This window comes from Podarcis liolepis (genome assembly GCF_965112155.1).
Source record: "Podarcis liolepis genome assembly, chromosome: 8".
In the NCBI taxonomy this organism is placed as follows: Eukaryota; Metazoa; Chordata; class Lepidosauria; order Squamata; family Lacertidae; genus Podarcis; species Podarcis liolepis.
The window spans coordinates 40,628,017-40,648,679 of record NC_139560.1 but is presented as its reverse complement, the minus strand read 5'-3'; the positions used below and the strand labels follow the sequence as shown (position 1 = coordinate 40,648,679).

The following is a 20,663-nucleotide window of genomic DNA, read 5'->3' as shown; positions in this document are numbered from 1 at the left end:
CATAGTCATAGAAGCAGTCTCATTGACAAGTAGGGTATGATATATTTCTGCTTATTTACACTACGTGTAATTTAGATCCCACTGAAATCAGTTGGGCAATTAGTCATTCTTTAACTTAATTCTACTAAGTTCTACTAACTTAGTCTGGACCTAACCCTCTGTTCTGAAATTCTTTTTGATGTAAGCCACCGTATCTCACGTAGGGGATTCTGCCTGCCTCTCCTCAAGGAGATCTAAGGTACCTTGCACAATTATATGCCCAAGGAATAAATAATCTGTTTTATGCTATGAAATCACTCCCCACTGCACATGTTTGACTTGTGAGATTGATTTTCCTCATTTTAAATTTTCTTCACCTCCACACTTTGGAACCTTTGGTTCCAGACCATTAAATAAAAAGTTCATGCTTTGTAGAAATCCAAAAGAAAGAAAATGGCTGGGGAGGCAATTTCCGCTATCCTTTGTTATCCGTCAAGAAAAAGAAAAAAGAAAGAAAGGCCTCACACAGGGAAACATTCTGCCTTATACCCCCGTGTATTTTGTAACCACTTCTACAGAGAACACAGTTTTTAAACAAAAGAAAGTGCAAAGCAAATGCTTATTAGGCTGGTGTGGTTGTGCAGTTTATTAAAGGCTAAACCAAAAATAACATTGAGCCACCTCACAGAAAGGTAATGAGATCCAATTGAAACTGTTACTTTTGGCATTTCATTTAATCACTTATGCATAAGTCTGATGTCAATGTTTCTGGCATATTTGATTTTCTTTATTTTTGGAGTCTTAAAAAAGAAGAAGAAAAGAGCATGAATTATGTACTGGAACTCAAGCTAGTAGTTTGCCCCTGAGTGAAGGGCTGCAGGAACATTGGCCAGATATGGCACACTGGGCTTCCCTAATCAGCACACAACCTCCTTATCTTCCTTATATGTGTTATTTAGGTTTAGAAACAGCATTCAGTTAACACCAATAGACAACTATTTGCAAGCCTAATTCCATTGTGGAGGGAGTGGTGCAGCTGAAAAGGGAAGGGGGTACTCCTTCCCTCACTGCCCCCCCAAACTCATTCTGCCCCTGCCCCAAGACTCTCCACCTGTCCTGGAATGGGGCTTAAAATTACGCTGGAGTTAGCCTACTGGTGTCAATAGAAGGCTATTTTCAATGGGGAGAGAGTACAGTCTTCATGTACATGGCAGTTGGGGAGAGAAAGGTCAGTTTGGCTCATCCCATTTCACTGCCGAAGTGGGGGGTTGTGCAGCTACAGTGTTGGCTTCTAGGTATTGGCGATGGCAGCGCCCTCTACCTCATGGGAGAAGCAGTAGTGGCCTCTGGTTTCCAGCAACATCTCACCAGAACCCGGAAGCCGCCGCCACTTCTTGCTTTTCTGGAGATGCTGGGGGGGGGGAGGTGCCCACAGTGGCGCCAGGGAACTTATCCAGTGGCACCCCAAGTGCCCCCCGTTGCAGGAGAAGTGAAGGGAAGCACCACACCACTTCTTGTTTTTCTGGTGGCGACAGCATCAGGTGGGTCATTCATGGGGTTCCACTGCCTGAGGCAGCTGCCTCCGTTTGCCTTAGGGGTGGATGGGCCCTGAGTTTAGGGCCTAACATCTTTTAATTTTCCTCTGAACTTACTGTTCAGAAACACCCCGGCATCCAATAACACATCTGATGAAGTGCACTATAGTCCCCAAAAGGTGATGCCATAATGAATTTGTATGATTTTGAAGTTTCACAAGACTCTTTTTAAATTTTTGCTGCAACAGACCAGCACAGCTACCTGTTTTGGAAGTATTCTGGTTAATTTTTTTTTTTTAAAGGAGAAAAGCCAGACACAGTTCTCACTTGCACCTGTCCACTCCCAAGGCAAGGATTCATTTTGTACTGGATACATTAATGTGTGCTGACACTTTGCATCAAAAAATCATTTCCCAAACTGATCTACTCCCTGCAATGGATGAGGGGATTAGGTAATGGCCAGCTGTAAATATCTGGGCACCTGGTTTTGGATTTGGATATGATGTGTCGGCCTATAGATAGTGGGGGGTTCCTTTTCTCTGAGGGCAGTACATGTGTCCATTATCCTATATTTCGTTTATAACAACCCAGTGTGTTATTAGGCTGAGAAGTGGAACCTGACTCAGGATCACCACAGTCACCTAAGCAGGGATATGAAGCCAGCTTTCTGCAGTCTAAGGTCATCACTATGCTCACTGCACCTCACTGGATGGAGCTTTGTCTCTTTTTCTTTGCCTGTCTCCCTCCTACATTCTAGCTAGTCCACCGTTTATCTACATCCTGCTGGAACTGTCTGCTTACTTGGCATACCTAAAGGGCCATCAGAAGTGTATCTTTCACTTCAGTGGGTTGACCCTAGACAAGTAAGCCTTGTGATGATGGCCTGGGCAGAACTGCAACTTTCTTGGCCCTTTTGCAGCTTTGCAATTGGTGCAAGTTCATATAAATGCCCCTGTTCCCTGAAATAAAATTCATATACATCTATGTTGTTGTTGTTTAGTTGTTTAGTCGTGTCCGACTCTTCGTGACCCCATGGACCAGAGCACGCCAGGCACTTCTGTCTTCCACTGCCTCCCGCAGTTTGGTCAAACTCATGCTGGTAGCTTCGAGAACACTATCTAACCATCTCGTCCTCTGTCGTCCCCTTCTCCTTGTGCCCTCCATCTTTCCCAACATCAGGGTCTTTTCCAGGGAGTCTTCTCTTCTCATGAGGTGGCCAAAGTATTGGAGCCTCAGCTTCAGGATCTGTCCTTCCAGTGACCACTCAGGGCTATACATCTATAGGAAATGCAATGTAAATATTTAGTAGTTGTATTTTAAGGCATCACCATAAAGCCAATAGGAAACTAATTATACAGTATATCTCTCTTTTGGTGGTTGCTACATATGCTAACTGACTTTTATTTATTATATTTATTTATTAATTTTGCTATTTTTGTCAGCTACAGGGAGGTTTTCCTTAGTATCTACAAGGAAAGGAACAAGATAACATAACAGGAACAGCTGCTTAATCTGGAAGTATCATCCAGCATTTTCTCCCCAGATTGTTTGGATCTTCCTTGCTATGCATGGACTAACTGACCAATGTGATTGTGAGTGTTTAAGGCTGGGAGGTTTGCAGAAAGGACGGGGGATTTCCTGATACGACATACCTGAGATGTATAGACTCTGGGTATGTTAAGATCTTGCAAGTGTACAAAAGTTAAAACTAGCTCCCCCGCACTCTGCACTTTATTAGGAGAAGCTATGAATAGTGTCTGCTGCTGAAGGGGAAAATTTGTATGGAAAGATGGCAGGAAGCTGTTCTGGTTTTTGATTGGTTTGTATCTCTTGCTGTATGTTGTGACCTCCCTGTTTGATATTTGTATTGATTGCTGATAGGTTGCACTGTGCTATGTTATGAGTGGATTGTGTTTTAAGTGAGAAAGGTTCTGAGGTTTTGTTGATATTTCTGTGTTGCTTTTATGCTGTAAACTACTCTGAACTGTCTCTTGGGAGGAAGGGCAAGGTTTAAATTTTACAAATAGAACAATAATAAAAAAATTTAAAGAAAGCAGCCTGGGTCACCCCTCTCTCTGACTGCAGGGAAGATCCAGGCTCCATGCTGGAGTGCATTCCGCCAGCTGCAGACCAAATTCCCCAAGGAAGCCCAAGCAGGTGGTTTGAATTCCACTGACAGGTGTTGCTAGTTCCTGTGTTAAGGATAGCTGGCTTTCTACCTCTTGCTCAAATTCTGGAAGGAACATTTCAAAGCTAAGCAAATTTGTGTCTGTCACTGTCAACATTCTTATTCCCACCGTGGTGCTCATAATGGTTGTAATGACACTGTGGTGTTTTTGGTTTCTTTTTTTTAAATGCTAGTTCAGCAGCTCACATTGTACTTGTGGGATAATTAGATTTGTTTTGGCTTCCTTGCACTCGCTTGCTCAATAGTTCAAAAGTTGGCACTGAAAAGTGAGTTTGAGTTCAAACACATATCAGTTGGAGTTCACTATTCAAGCACATATGGAAGGCTTGCATCTGTGTGATATTTTTGAGGTTGCTATTAAAGAATGTTGTTAAAATAGCCCTGGCTAGAAATAGCTTTGCCTTTAATTTTAACTTCATTAAAATGGGATTGAAGAAAGAGGGGCCATAAATTATAAAGCTGTACAATGCTTTATGGGAAGATGTACAGAATGCAGCTCATTTTTTGTTTTCCATTTATATAATAAGGACATTTTCACGCCCTTGGCAGCAGCAACTAAATGCACTGCTGTAGCCCAAACTACATTTTATGGGATTATGTGTGGGAGCTGCTGGCTCACATCCCTTTGGTAATGTTGAGTTGAAAAAAATGCACAACGTGATGTCATTGCGTTAGTTTTCACCCGCCCATTCCCCTGCTCTGGTTCATTGGCTGCCACATTTCTTTTATTCTACAAGTTACCAGGGAGATATGGCAGTTGTTTTGGCTGAGGTAAGTGTGGTCACGTAGAATTAGGGCAGAACTACGTTTTATGAGCAATGCCGGGATGCTGATGAAATGGCATCTCTGTTTTGAGCTGCCTTCTTTCCCATGTAATGTTTGGAAATGCCAACCTATGTTGAAGCACTGCCACACTGTGCCTTTTGCTATCCCTGCTCAGTATCATTCCCCCTCTCCCCCCTTTTAGGGAAGACAGACTAAAGGATTCTGCCCAAGGCCTAAAACTGCCATAGTTGTGACAATTGCTACGGGGAAGGCAAAACCTGCACGGCAGGGAAAATTCCTTCCTGGTTCTTTAACAGCAACCATCATGAGACTGTAGCAATGCCCTCTGACCTGGAAGGAAAAAAGGTTAACCTGTAATCAAAGCATTAAACAGAGAGAGGGTTGGGTGGGTGACGCTCTGAAGCCAACTGCACGCTCCCAGGTTGGCTCTACCCCTCTCTTTATACCCCTAAAGTGGACTGGAGTGAAGCCTGCTCACTCTCGGTCTGCTTGGTTGGCCCTGCCTCCGCCATCACCATGGGTTGGCTCATTTGAACTGGGGTATGCGGGAACCCCAATGGTTGTGATGCGGGAAGGCGGGCCGGCGTGACCATCCAGTGAGTCTCCAGCGGATTGGGGGTGCTGCACGTGGTCCCGCAAAGGGCGCCCACCAACGGATAGGTGAGCGATCATTATTGGTGGAATGGGGTGAAAGGCTCAGGGTGATGATGTCACAAGTGGGGTAAGTGCATACCTTTTAAGTGTTCCGATTTTCCCAGGACATCCCTGGAATTACAGAAGTAATCTCAGCTTCTTTTTGACCCTGGAATGTCCCATTTCCCCTCTCTACCACCGCCGCTACTGAGCTCAGAGAGGAGGATGAGCCAGTGTTTGCGCCTGCAGTGGAACCATCATGAAGTGGAACCCTTGTGTGGGGGGAGGCAGTTCCCCACTGAAGCGGAGGTGGAGAACGGGTGCAGCGTTCTTGCCAGTCCCTCTCTGCCACTGCCAAAGCTGCTACCGCTGTCATGGTGGCATGAGGTGCAGTGTGGGGGCGAAGGAAGCAAGTGAGGAGGGAAGGGAGTGGGCAGCTGCCAGGCAGAGACTGTGGCGGAGGAGGCTTCCAGCTGATTTGCACAGCATCAAAAGACCGTCATCCTGATTTTCAGCTGAAGAATGTTGGAGGGTATGTAAGTGTTATTACACATCATCAGTGGCGTAGCGTGGGGGGTGCAAGGGGGGCCGGCCGCACCGGGCGCAACATCTGGGGGTTAGGGTTAGGGGGCGCAAATCCACGGGTTAGGGGGCGCAAATCCACGGGTTAGGGGGCGCAAATTTCTTGCCTTGCCCCGGGTGCTGACAACCCATGCTACGCCACTGCACATTATACAGAGGAGAGAGAGAGATCAGCCCAGGGGTTTATCATTTTCGACAGCATCCCCATAACAATTCATTATCAAAAACTTCTGCATTTTCTTTACCAAGCAGAGCACTCAGTACCGCTGCTTTGAATTACACTTCCCCTACAAACTAGACCTGAAAGAAGTGGGATAGCACTATCATACATAGACTGAGCATTATATCATGCATATGATATCATACATATATTGAACAGCTGAGCAGTCTTAATAAATACTGCTTTTATTAATATTGCTTGTGTAATATATTTCTGATCCAGTTTACTATTGAGAGCTGCAGCTTCACAGCCAAGTTGAAAATCTGTGGTAATATATGGTGATCTTACTCTTTAAAAATGCGAAAAGGATTTGTCACACTTTCCATCTCAAATAGGATTATATGAATTAAACCCTGTCCAGCATTTCCTCTTCCAGACTATATGCATTGCGTAAGTAATTCAGAATTGCCTTTATCTCATATTTTGTTTGTAAAAGTCTGAAAGAAATAAAGATATTATCTTAAACCTTCCCCTGATGGACTATTTTCCAGTGTAAAGTTCTTTAGAGCTGCTGGAAATGTAAAATGAAAATGATGAGAAATTGTAATAAATCTCAGAAATACAATATCTCCATGGGAATAATAAAAAAGCAGAGACATGATTACACCAAATATCAGTCAACGAGAGTTCAAGTAAATCTCATATATGTTTGCCATAATGTTCCTTTCTTTTCATGAGGTAGTCAGTATGGCTGAATGTGTGGTGGCATCTATGAATATCTGCGAGTCTGATGAAGCCCAGTGAATATCCTTGGGTCAATCATTATCTCTCAGCCTATGCTACATCACAGGGTTGCTGTGAGGAAAAATAGAGGGGGCAGAAGCACGTTCAGGGAATGTGATGATCACTGTTCTTGTTCTCTTCTGATTATCATGTAAAGTCTCGTATTGTGGACAATGCACCCCATGAACTGAACTTCAGGGAAGAAATGAAATTTTCCCTTTCATACAAGACCTAGAAGTATGGGAGGAAAATGTTTGACTCCTTTCAGAAAAGACGACAATGCTATCTTGATGAAAACCACCAAGCTGCTGTAAAAGATTTAAATAATGATTTTAAAGTAGTACATACACTTACACATTCAGAGGTCATCTTTGCTTGTTTAAACATGCTCTTTGGCTATTATTAGCATAATATACACAAGCAAAACCTGAGAAACCACTGTGAATATCATTCAAATTACTGCCAACTTTCCTTTTGCCAGAGAAAGTGATCTTGGAGAAAGGTGATTTGAGAAGTGACCTGGGGGTACAGGGCAGTGAGGTAAAGTTTCACCCCATTACTCCTGAAGGAGGGATGAGAACCTTCAGATGATGGACATCCATCATGGCTGACCACTGGCTGGGGCTGATGGGAGTTGTAGTTTAACAACAACTGAAGGGCCACTGGTTCCCCATCCCTGAACTAAAGGGTCTGCTGACAAGTTGTGTCACCATGGGTACATGGGACCAGATATCCCTGCTTCTTCTTAGTAAATATGAAGAGCCAAACCTAATAATAATAATAATAATAATAATAATAATAATAATAATAATAATGCCCCGCTTTCCCCACTGACGGGATTCAAGGTAACTTACAGATAAAAACAAGAAATGCTGAAAACATAGAAAGAGCAATAATTAAAATGCAATTAACCATTGATAAAATAAGAACTGTATACATATATAAAATACATTTAAAACGTACTGATAATGAGAATAGAAACAGCACAGCAAGACATTTTTCTGCTTTTAGAATGTGGAAGACCTACTTGGTCCTTTTTAGGAGTGCATAAATATATTCTTATGAATATATAAATTCACTGGATTCCTGAAGAGTTTCTCCTAAACATTTCCAATGAGTCAATGAATAGCCGTGTGAAGTTGAGTAGACTGCAAGTTTGCAGGTCTAGACCTGGGGTTCCATTTGGTCACCAGAAGGTTATCCCACAGACCTCACCAAGATTATCACATTAAAAAGATGCCTACTTAATATATGCTGAAACACAGTGTACCAGGTAACTAGATGTCTTTTAAGTCTTTGTAATGTGCATATATTGATCAAAGAGGAAACATGAATTTATTTTTAAAAAATATTGTTATATGGTTTCCCATTCTACAGTGGTACCTCGGGTTAAGTACTTAATTCGTTCCGGAGGTCCATTCTTAACCTGAAATTGATCTTAACCTGAAGCACCACTTTAGCTAATGGGGCCTCCTGCTGCCGCTGCGCCGTCACTGCACAATTTCTGTTCTCATCCTGAAGCAAATTTCTTAACCCGAGGTACTATTTCTGGGTTAGCGGAGTCTGTAACCTGAAGTGTCTGTAACCTGAAGCGTATGTAACCCAAGGCACCACTGTATTATTTCAGGTCTACATAAACACATTTTTATAAATAAATAACCTTCCTGAAATCAATTTTTTCTTGTTACTGTTTCTCTTAAAATAGCCCCACTATTCAAGCATCCTGAAATCACAGACATAAAACTCCATTGAATTAATGTAACACTGACAGAACCTGACACACAGCCTGGAAATTCAGAGCTGTGGTTGGCATCCCCTTCTGAACTCAAGCCACTGTGCCTTTTATTTTCCACAGGAGCATTATTGCAGCTTTAAGTGTGGATTTCCTGGTTATTATTATTTTTATTTTCATCTGCATGTGTTTTCTGCCTTTATGTTATTTAAAACTGGGCTTCTGTTCTGGACATCTACCACAAAAGAGAATGCATTGAAGTCTGACTCAGTGTTTGTATTGATAAAGCCGGTGTATAGATCAAGAAGCAAGACTAATATTGATCCAAACTAGGCCAAATCTTTCTAGATGGAAGGAAATCAAGGTAATTTGTTGTGCCGACATATAACACCAGTCAAAACCTTGAACACTATGTTCTGAGAAGCACAAGAAAGACATTTCCCACATCATTATTTAGTATCCACTTCTACAAATGCAGACAATTTGGAAAGTTCAGCTAGGCATACCTTGGGTTCCATTCCAATATGCCCATGTTATTGTTGTTGTTTTTTAGCTCTGAATTCTACATTGACTCTACCACTGAATCTCAGAAAACACAAGGCAAAATTAAGACCATCGTTCCCAATATGAACGCCATTAGCTTTCATCTCTGCTGTACAAAATTACCATGCTTCTTAGCAGCTAACAGATGAAGTACCAATACAATTCCTGAGCAGGTTCACATAGATTATTTTCAAGGCCTCTTCTAGGTCAGAAAATCTGACTGTTCTGAAGTCTGATAGCCACAGTTATTCCATAGTTATTCCTTTGAATACGCCTCACTGTCTCAAATTGAGACTTTTCTAATGATTAATCAGGTCCTCCCTTAAAGAGGGCACATATTGCAGTGAGACCTGGACAACCGACACCCTGTGTTGTGGGTGGGTACAATTGGTTAGCCACAACACCCGATTGGTAGGTCCCTCGAAGCTGGGTACAATCTGGCCAATGGGACGCAGTCTAAACGGTTCGAGGGACCTATTTATGCCCATGCACGTGACCCAGAGCTTCCTCTTTCGGCACGTGCATTCAGAACACCTGCCCACCTCTCCCTACTTTTAGGGCTTGTTGCGCTTGACCTTGCTATGCCATCGTGTCTTGTCTGTCATTGGGACAGGGGCATGGCAGGAATTTCCCCCCCTTGACTGATTGGCTGTTGCCATTTGGGTTTCGCCCGCTCTCGCCATCCCTATGTGAAGGGTATTCCGTTAAAGGAATCCAGGGACTTGGTGGTTTGGTCAACCCCTGAGAGGGGGTTGTGCCCGTGCCTGAGTCCAGGGGGACATTTGGGTGGTGGAGTTAGCCTGTGCCTGGCTTTCCGCTTATCCAGGTGTTCACCCTTGGCTAACCTGTGCTGGAACCCTATGTCAGTGCTACCTGCATGGCAGGGAGCTAGTTGAACCAGAACCTATGCAACCAGTCACTTTCTGTAATCAATAAAGTTGTGGCCTAAATTCTGCCAAAAACCAAACCAAAGTTTTGAATCAAGTGTGAATTTATTTAGGGGGGAAGGTTTCTGGGTCTGAACACGCAATAATGGAAATACCTGAGTGCACAAGTGAGTATTTTACAACAGCTCTGTGTAATCATGGAAATCTGGCCACCATGAATTCAAGAATTAGTGAATGAGATGAATACATTTGCTGGAAGGCAACTCACCCTCATATCATACAATCATGCCCATATCATACTTCGGAATTGTTCGAATATTTATAAATCAATATTTATAAATAGTTACCCAATGTTTAACAAACTTCCTGGCCCTCATAAATATACATTTTAGCTTTCCTTTAACTTACCCTTCCATTTTGAGTGAAATTTCTCCTTTTGAGATTAAATATGATTATGTTGAATTTAACTGAGCAATTCCCTACTCACAGATATTGAATTTTGTAAGGCTGAGGTCACAAACAAGATCCTGGACACTATTTAAAACTAAGATCCTGCTATTTGTTTATATGGTTACTCAGGGCATATTATTTACACCACCTTGGTACCTTGGTGGAGATGATAAAATCAGTGATACTTCCAATTCTAGAGGAACAGAGGAACTGAATCAACTGGTGAAGGCTGTTGGAACACGTTGTGTCTCTGAAGGCTATTTGCATCTTGAATTTTATATTTGTGCAAGTGTCTTTATATGTGACCTGTGTCTTTTACTTGATGACTTCCCATTTCCCATCCTTACCGTATTGGGTTGTATCTCACTGCTCAGCGGGAATTGTTCAGAAATGCCTTAGGTTACGGGTTCTCTAGTCTCACTGATGACAATAAAATAAACTGTTGAGTTCGGAGCGCTGTGCATCCTGTCTGCTGAAGCCTTCTTCCTGTCTGTAGGAAGGCATTGTCTATCCCATGGGGAAAGTGTTTCTTGCCAGACAATGCAAAGCAGCTTCTCACCTTCCCCTTAGAACGAAAGAAAGGAAACCAGAGTGCTGCCAGCCAGAGATGAAGAGGAAAAACATGCCACATCATTTAGTGCTAATAATGACCAGAAATTCTTGATAGCTGCAAGGTATTCAGGGTATTCTCAGTTTTAAAAGAAGAAGGCGAATACTATAGTCAGATGGCTGCAAGTTTTAACACCCCTTTCCACTAGTGCTAATGTGGGACTTTTGATAGAAATTAGAATTCATAATAAATGTTTCAGGGATGTAGAACACTTCCTGAGCAAAGAAATGAAGCTAGGGAGATGTAAAAATAATAGGATTGCTTTCAGAAACCTTTTTTTTTGTATTTCTGTAGGATACAAAAAATGTCTCTATTGCATCAGACCAGCTTATTAGTTGTCTGCCATTGGGTCCATTTCCTATGTCTTAGAGAAGAAAATAAAGAAAAGAGCAGATAATATTAAGATTTCAGATACTGTAGTATGCTGCTAATGTGAACATATCCTAAGACCATCCATCATTATTCACCACCATTCAGTGAAAATGGGATAGAAACAATATTGAATGGGCTGATACCCAGGAAGAGCATTGGTGATTTTATAATGGTGGATGATATTGGTTGCAAAGGCCAAATAGATCACAAGACCATCAGTCTAAATAAATGTATTTTCTTCTTTGTCTTTTCTCTGGCTAATAACTCTACAGAATTGGGATATGGTTAGAAAGACTAAACTCTGCTAAGTGTTCTGATTGGTTATTCTTAGTGTCATACGGATGCCAATGAAGTCCGGTAAATCCACGGGCCTGTTTTCATTATTATGTAGAAATTCCATTTCATGACAGAAATAATATATTCCAGACAGAGAATTTCAGGGTGATAATTATACTTCTTGGGTGGTTAAAGTAACTCCACCTTAGTTGAGTGAGTAGATTTGCCTGCTGGCAAAAATGGCAAACCTTTTTTTTGGTTTCAGCTGATTTTTTCTTTTAAGGAGAAAGGAAGGTAATTTTGGTAATATATTTCAATATTATTGGCCAGATAAGAATAAAGTGATATTAGACCCGAGTATAAAAAATACATTTTTTACTGACAATGTCAGCCTGCCCTTTACTTATAGAAATATCAGTCTTCCCTTTACGTAAAGGAGTTATACCTCCATAATGTCTGAACAATGGCTTGTGATGTAATCCAAAGTGGAAGACAGCACTTTGGATGCAAAATAAGCATTATAAATTATTGAGCTGCCATAAAAAAAAACCAAAACAGTTGGAGAAAATTTCCAAATCTCATTAATTTCCTTTGCAATAAGAGGCATCATTCTGTATTTGTATTTAGGAGAAACAGGGGGCAGTGTGAAAAATATATGAATTTAGTTTTAGGACGGCACTTCTGATAAACTTTCTTAAGAATGCAAGAAGACCCGGCTGGATGAGGCCATCTCGCCCTGCATCCTGTTCTCACAGTGGCCAATCAGAAGCCTGAAGGAAACCCACAAGCAGGACCAAGCCCAAGAGCACTCGGCCCTCCTGTAGTTCCCAGCAACTTGCATTTAGAAGCGTTATTACATCTGGCCAGACAGGCAGAGCATAGCCATCATGGCTGGTACCTGTTGATGGCCTCCTCTTCCATGCGTTTCTCTAATTCTCTTTTAAAGTCATCTAACTTTTGCATTTAATGTTGCACAATATGCTGCCTTAAGATGGACTACACACAGCTGTGCATATGCATGCAAGGATAAGAATAAGGATATAGATAATCTCTGTCGTGCAAAATGGTATCCATTCATCACCACTTTTAAGTTGATAGGGGAACTCACGTGGATTTTAATGAAGGAATCAAGATTGCATCCAAGGCCTCACATATCCTGGCTAGCTTGAGGGCATATAAATTGCCCCTTCATCTGAGTTCTCTTCACGTGGTCCCAATCCTGATGTAGCACAACTTCCTACCCCATCCAGTGCATGGATGTGCACTGGGTAATGATATCTCTATACATGAGCAGGCTTTCATGTGTTCTGGAACCCCAGTTGTGCAGGTTTCCACCAGAAAGGCTCTATGCATAAGCTTTAGGTATGCAGGTTTCCCTTATGCAGAGGAAAATAGAACAGTGGCTTGCATACAATGGTTGATTTAACTTTTGCCAACCCTCTGCACCCTCAAACTGATTGCAGCCCTCTATATCATATCCTATATTATTTCAGTGGGTCCCTCTGTGTGGATGCCACAGAAGGGTCAGGAAACTGCACAACACCAGGAGTGGGGCCAACAGCACAAGCCTACTGATGGAGCCCCCTACACATGAATAAAATGTGAAAGGACTTCGGGCTGGATGGAAAAGTGGATTTCAGCACTTCAGAATACTTCTAATCAAGAGTTAATTTCCCTCCCTTGTCCTCAAACACTCTTTGTTTCTCCTTTTCAGTGTTTCCTTCTTCAAGCTTTTAAGTCCAATGTTGAGAGTGATTAATGAGGGCAAAGATTACTATGAATGTAAAGTTCAAGAGTAAGGATGCTTATTTCTTTAAGAAGGTTGTTTTTGAAGTGTTTTTCTATATATTCAGCCCCATGGTTGGACTGAAATACTACAGCACAGTCACTGGCCTATATGAATATTGTTTTGACAGGAAAGAATGCTTACAAACTGCAGAGCCAACTAATCAAAAGGTTCATGTTCTCAAAAGTAATTCCACATTTAGATAAACCATGCTCATAGTCCCGACTGCGGGGAGGGTGGTGGGGTGTGTACAATTTTGTAGCCAGATTTAGATAGCAATGGGTGAGAAGCCCCAGAGGAATTTGCTTTGATTGCTGCTTTTAAAATGTTTAGCAAAGTGACCAAGATGCTCTTCGTGTTCTGCATATTTTCCATCCTTTTTCTGATACGTACCGTATTTTTCGCTCTATAAGACGCACCAGACCATAAGACGCACCCAGTTTTTGGAGGAGGAAAACAAGAAAAAAAATATTCTGAATCTCAGAAGCCAGAACAACAAGAGGGATCGCTCCACAGCGAAAGCAGTGATCCCTCTTGCTGTTCTGGCTTCTGGGATAGCTGCGCAGCCTGCATTCACTCCATAAGACGCACACACATTTCCCCTTACTTTTTAGGAGGGAAAAAGTGAGTCTTATAGAGCAAAAAATACGGTATTTCCTTCAAAAGTCACACTCTTTGCAATGTGCTAATTAGATTCGCCTTTAAATGTGAACTGAAACAAATTTCTTCCCCGTCCCTAACAAGAGAACACAAGTTCTAAGAATAATGTAATATAGCATACACTGAGGAAATATATTTGGGAACCTTAAAGTAGTGATGAGTGGGAACGGCAACAAAATGTGTGAAGTGTGAAGTGCTCCTTGTTAGTGTTTCAGTATCCAGTTATACCCTCAGCCATGATATGTTAATCTGTTCCCCTTTCCACTAAGTTTTGCTTTCTTTCTTCCTAATGGCCAATCAGTGTTTCATGGCCACTGTATGTGCACGGTCCTCATTGTGCTATTTGGGGTTTTTTCACCCATTAGGCTTCTTTTCCTAAAGATCTTTTCTACTTTTGCAAACCTTGAGCTTCCCTGCCCCAAGCCCAATGAAACCTCCTTCTTGGAAACAGATACTGTCATTTTGGCTGCACAGTACTCACCTCTGAAAATTGGAAATAGTGGGAATGATTTGATAAATGGTCCACCTCTGGTTCACCTTGCTCTGCTCCCATCAAGCTCAAACGTGTGGTTTTTTTTTAGCATTCTTGTTGGTTGAGGCTTAATTGGTTGAAATATGCTCCCACTTTCTGCCCCACCCCTTTGTCTTCCTTGAGCAAAATTGGCCTTACCTTGAGGAAGGGGTAGTAAACGGTGGTGGTGGGGCAGAAATAGGATGGTGATAGAAGGTAGGGTATGAGTATCTTTTTGAGATGGGCCTAGCTCAAAGTGGACTGAGACCAAGTCAGAATGAGGCTGGCTTATTTTGTGCCATGAGGAGATCGGTTTCCAAGCTTCTACTAACCAAGGGCTCACACCATCACTGTGATTAGTAACAGAGTCTTAAGCTACATTTTGTTGCGTTAAGCTGCCCCTGCCCAAATAGTCGCCTTGTAATTCTGCAGCAATTCTTCTAGAAATGAATATAAAGTGATTCTTCACTTTCTTTTCTAGCAACTCAGTTCTCCACAGCGAATGCATTTACTTTGTGAAAATAATTGTTTAGACATAATGGTGTTGTTCTGTTTTCTTTCACTGGAAAACAGTTGTAATTGAAAATAAATTGTTATTCATCATTTCTGTATCCCCTCACATAATATATTGTTTCCTCTATTCTTTTCCAAACAGGCTAATTTAAATCAGGTTCCCTTCCCCATTTCAGTGCTTATTCAAATCACTGTCAGTGATTAGCTAAGGAAAGATTGTTTGGATGCTTCCAAATATAACTCTTTCTTCTTCTTCTTCTTTTTTAAAAAAGTTAGAATTCTTGTTGATTGCCAGAATTCTTCAAAATTATAGCAGTTGCTTCCTGTTTTCAAAGGCTATCCCAAACCAGACGTGGAGACAGGCTAGCAAAACAAGATGCCTATATTAGGCTAAGCAATAATAGTTTTGTCCGACTGCAGGTGTCACAATGATTAGACACCCACCCACAGACAGCAAAGCAGGAGGCAGTTTCATTCAACCCTAAAGGGAGCTTATTGACCAGAGTTCATGCATCTGAGCTCATAAGGTCAGATTATACAAAAGAAGCCAAAGCTGCACAAGGAAGACTGATAAACACCTTCCTTGCTTGATGTTGTTCACTGTAACCATAAGAAAAGCAAAATACAAGTTGTTTTTTGTTTTGTTTTAATGAGAGCTTTAATTTAAAAGTGATTGGTTTGTACTAGGTCAGTGCACATGTGCTTTTACAAAATAGGCACCCAGTTTTTGCTCCCCTCCCTTGCAAGCTGCCCATAAGAGCCGAGGGACCCTCTGAAATAATATAGAATATGATATAGAGGGTTGCAATGGGTTAGAGAGTGCAGAGGGTTGGTAAAAGTTAGATCAACCATTGTATGCAAGCCACTGTTCTATTTTCGTCAACATGCACGTGTGCACACACACACACAGCTTTTCTGTGTCTTTCTTGGATAATATGATTGGATAGCCAATGTAGTGCTTTCCAGATTTCATTGGACTATAATGCCCATCAGCCCTGGTCAACATGGCCAACACTCAGTGCTGATAGGAGTTGTAGTCCAATAACATGGACTTTTGTACTTTCTAAATGTTCTGATGCAGTTCTCAGCTCAATGTATACACAAATACACAGTGAAGTGCATTTAAAAGTGAGTAATATTTTGAGAAGAAAATATATATAGACATGCCCATTTAAATATACAGTATATAGACATACACATTTAAATGTGAATTTTCATATTTCTTTTTAAAAGTAGGTCAAAGCAGAAATGAGACAGAATGTCATTTTGTGAGCACACATGCCAAAATAACAGATTAATAGGCCTATCCCTAGATCCAGACTGATATAGTCAGTCATATAGTCAATACTGAAATAATTGTACAGAAATCATAAACAACGATTTTAGCAAATGCAGCTTGGGGAGGGGGCTAGATGTTTACACTTCTCAAAGGACCAACTACTGTTTGCCAAGGTGTACTGTGGAGAGGGTGTGTGGCTTTGAGGGAATCAGTGTTCAGATGCCAAGCTTCAGCAATGATTTTTTTTTTTTACAATCAACTCCTAAATATAAAGGTTGATAATGAAGTTTTCACAGGATTCTCAACTCCAATGATGTATTGATAATATTTATACTTATATTGTGATCTTTCTAAGTGTATATGAATATTTCTTACTTGTCTTTTTCTGTTTCTGTTCTAATGGGGCCCTTGATATTTGCAAAAAGATGGGTTTTCTTCTGGCTACCAAATCTGATCAATCTGTTACCATTCTGTTAAAACAGCTCTTGACCCTTCTCTCCCCCTCACATCCAAAATAACCCTCACTGCATTTGATGCAGTACAAGTTCTTTACAATGCAAAAAACCGTTCTTTTTTCATCTTCTTGAAATTAGCAACATTGTGTAATTACTGTTTTTAGGGGGGGGTAAACCCTTTAAAAAGCAAATTTAAGCCTTAAAGGCAGCTTGTGGCAGCTGCCCTTACAGGTTTTGACAATTTAGTCCACTCCAAATAAACAGAGGAAAAGAAGAAACGTGTTTATTTAAGAACACTTGCTACACCAACAGCTTGTGTCAACCTGCTGATGAAAGTTCCCAAGGAAAGTGATTGCATAATTGTGATGGGGGTTGACAGGGACTTCCTAGCCTTCCATTAAAGTCTCAAAGCATGGTGGCTCTACTAGCAGAACATGCTTACACTCATGCAAGATGGTCTCAAACATGCCTGGGACCATTTATCATTTTGACAGATATTGTCAATAGCCTGTGCAGGCCACTTGAAGGCATATGGAGTGAAACCTGGGTTTTTTTTATGTGATATGATGGATTGGGCATATAATGTCCTCATTGTCTGAAATATTTACTATGAAGGATTTCTTTTTCTTTTTCTTTGCAATGAAGCCTCAAAGTTCAAGGCAGGTTGGCACTGTGAACTTACTTATACATATAGGCAGTGGCCATTTTTGGAGCATCTGATATGTGCATGACCACGTGTTTGCAGGGTTTTTCAATGGGTGTTCCTAGGGCACTGTGTTTATTGGCTTTACTGTGGTTTGGTAATGGTTGCTGTTTTCGGAGTCGGGAAGGAATTTGCCTGAAAACAGATTGGCCCTGTTTGCAGGTTTTGCTTTCCCCATAGCAATAGTCACAGCTCTGGTGAATTGGGTGGAATACTTCTACTTTAACATCAGGCGGCAGGGGGTGGGGTGGGTGTGGGTGAAGTGGTTCATCCCCCACACCTCTGAACAGTGTGCTAACAGGGTATGCCATTAGAGGGGTCTCACTGGAATTCTCTGTCCCAAAGCCAAGGTGTACGGCAGATGGGCCATAAAGCTTCCTTCAGAGGCTTGGATGGGTCATCTGTGTAGACCTGTGTCTTGCAGAGGAGCCATTAATCCTGGGGTTAACCCTGTCATGTGATAGTGCTCCACCAGCAGGGCTGTGAGAGATATATACCCAATGCTTAAGCCAAGTCCAACCAACATCTGGAATCAATAAAGTTGCGGCTAATTTTAATCCCATAACATTGTCCTGTCCAGTTTGTTCTCCTTCACAGGCCTTGCTTCTGAGGGTGGGGACACTGCAATGGGCCCAAGTCCCTCATCCACCATCAAATACTACCCCCTCCACCTCTCAATCCTGGAAGGCTCCAGTTACTGAAGGTACTGTATGCTTTCACTGGGTGGGGTGGAGTTATAAAACTACTTCAGTAACTCCCAATCACAGATTCTTATCATAAACAGTATTGAACAACCCTGACAAATAACCAATGTCAATATTAGTAGTAACTAGAAATAGGCACAGACAGATATGATAGCAGATGCAAAACAAACACTAACCTCGCTCCAGTGGTGTCCCCAAAGATATTTCATTATTCATGCACTTAAAAATCTTCTGTTTCCACTAAACTAAACTAAACTAAACTGAAATCTCATTTATTTAGTAAAGATGATGCATATTGAGCTACCTGTTTAGTTATAAATATCAATCTCTCAGTTATCAGTTGTATCATGATATAGAATGGTTTTTCAGAAAATGTTGGCATATAGAATGCTCTGACATTTGGCCCTTAATTTCTGACATGCCATTATAAATTGGTTATAGTTTCTCTCAGTCGTTCTCTCTTTTATACATTTGTATTATCTCTGGATTGCTATTGTATGTTTTCCCATTAAAGCCAAATACAGTATGTGGGAGTGAAGGATTTGGCAGCAAGTGGTCCAGTCCTATATGGTGCCGTGGTCACCTGAAGGCACTTGAGATGTTAGCTTCCTCCTCTAGAGACACACTACAACTTGATTTCTTGGCTTGCTTTTGTGTTTTTGTGCGCACACAAAGTGTGTGTGCATGTGTGCACCTTAGCATGTTTAGGACACAAAAGCATTTCCAGATGAATGGATAATGTCCAAATGTTTGCTTTTTGACAGTTAGCATTGAAAACAAGGAGGGTTTTTCCCCCCGCCACGGTCAGTTTCCTTTAATTATTTGCACCAAAAAGCTACAACAGCATTTGCTTTCCAACAAATCACAACCTCGTGATAACCAGTGGAGCAGTGGAGCCTGAGCATACCAAGGTTCATCATTCTAGCACCTTTGTGAAATGCATAGGGTGAATCTTTGGATATTTCCCACCCTTTCAGGATTGCTGTGCAGCTGTTTTTATCATATGTCTACCCTGCTATTTTGTTTTTGTTAAGAAAGAGAAAACCGAAATGGCTCACAAATTAAAAGAAAACATTAAAAACAATAACATGCAATAAACAATATTAAAATACACAAGCTAAACAGCATGGAGACTACAAAATGGAAGAACCCAATAGGGGGATGCAAAGCACCAACCCTCTCTCCGCAAAGCCTTTTCAAGCAAAAATGTCTTAATATAATGACATTAAGGCAGGTGTGAAGGGGCCACATAGACATCCCAGGGGAGGCACAGGTGAGATAACAATTGCAATGCCATCTCTTCTCAGAAAAAAATTCAATAGAAAGGAATATGGTAATAAGACCAAGTGTTTTAATACAGTACCTTTACTAATAGTTTCAAAATTCCAGATGGCCATTATAGCCAATTACCTGTTGATAGGCTAAGGAAGCAAATCTCATCATGAGCTCACTTCCTTCCGTGGGCATTGTTTTGTACAAAAATAAATCTGCATGTGCCCATACAAATGTTCTTGCAAAGTCTGGCAAGTAAGTGTTAACAGGATAACTTTTGGAATGTCTCCTAACTTTAAAAAACAAAGTGCAATAATTTGTGAGTAGTGGCCAACAGAACAGAACAACAGAACTAGTTCTTACGGCACAAAGGCAAACTATTGGAACCAGCATGGGCTGTGGAATCTGAATGGCTATATATCTGGTGTTGGTGGGAAGAAAAGAGAGTGCTTACTTTATGGTCGCCAGTGGCAGGCTTCTGAAAGTGACCCGTGCTTGGCTCATAATCTTTGGGAGTACTCGTGTGACCCTCCCCATGATATTTTGAGTCTGTATGGACTCCCCCAGATGATCTGATTATGGGACATTCATCTTTATTTTGCTTGCACAAAACTTATGTGGCTATTATACAATACTGGCTCTTTACTGAGAATTCGTTTGGGTTTGCTCGCAGGGAAGTTAGAGAACAATGACCATCCATCTTGATTTGCATGGGAGGAGATTGTCAAAGAGGAGGAACTTGTGTCGAGGTGGTGAGTCAGACCAAGGGATCCAGGGCCTTCAGGGGAAATGGCAATCTAGCCTTCCCTGGACAATACAGGCAGTTGCTTCTTAGACCGTGAGGCAGATGCTACCAAAGCCGAAATGTTCCATATTGGTTGGGATGAACTCAGACTCGCCTCCTAATGTGGAGCACTCATAAAAATATGAAACTCAGCAATAATTCCCCAAAAGAGAATTGGTTTGTTGACATTTTCTAATGTTTTCAATGAACTTCTTGCTGTAGCATCTTATGCTGTTTTAATAGAGCTAATATAAAAAGAGGGGGGTGCACTACATTTAATATGTAATGCACACATACTGAAGAAGTAGAAGCAGATGGCCAACAATTGCAATCAAAAAGAAATTAAGATGGTTGTCAAAACATTGTGCAAATGAGTGATCTTTTCTGGGCAAGCATACAAGAGGAAAATCTATTTAGACAAGCAATGCTTCTTAAAAATGGCTATAACATGAGGCCCTAAAAGCCAACCACTTTATAGCG

At 41.4% G+C, this 20,663-nt stretch overlaps 1 long non-coding RNA gene across 1 annotated transcript in view; it reads left to right on the top strand.

Annotated features, from left to right (window-relative positions):
* LOC310713706 overlaps window positions 1–20,334 on the top strand; it is a 47,976-nt gene extending 27,642 nt beyond the window's left edge. Inside the window, exon 3 of the long non-coding RNA XR_014529414.1 lies at window positions 20,073–20,334. This is a non-coding gene — a long non-coding RNA (uncharacterized lncRNA). The remainder of the gene's footprint in view (window positions 1–20,072) is intronic.
* Window positions 20,335–20,663: the final 329 nt, after the last annotated feature.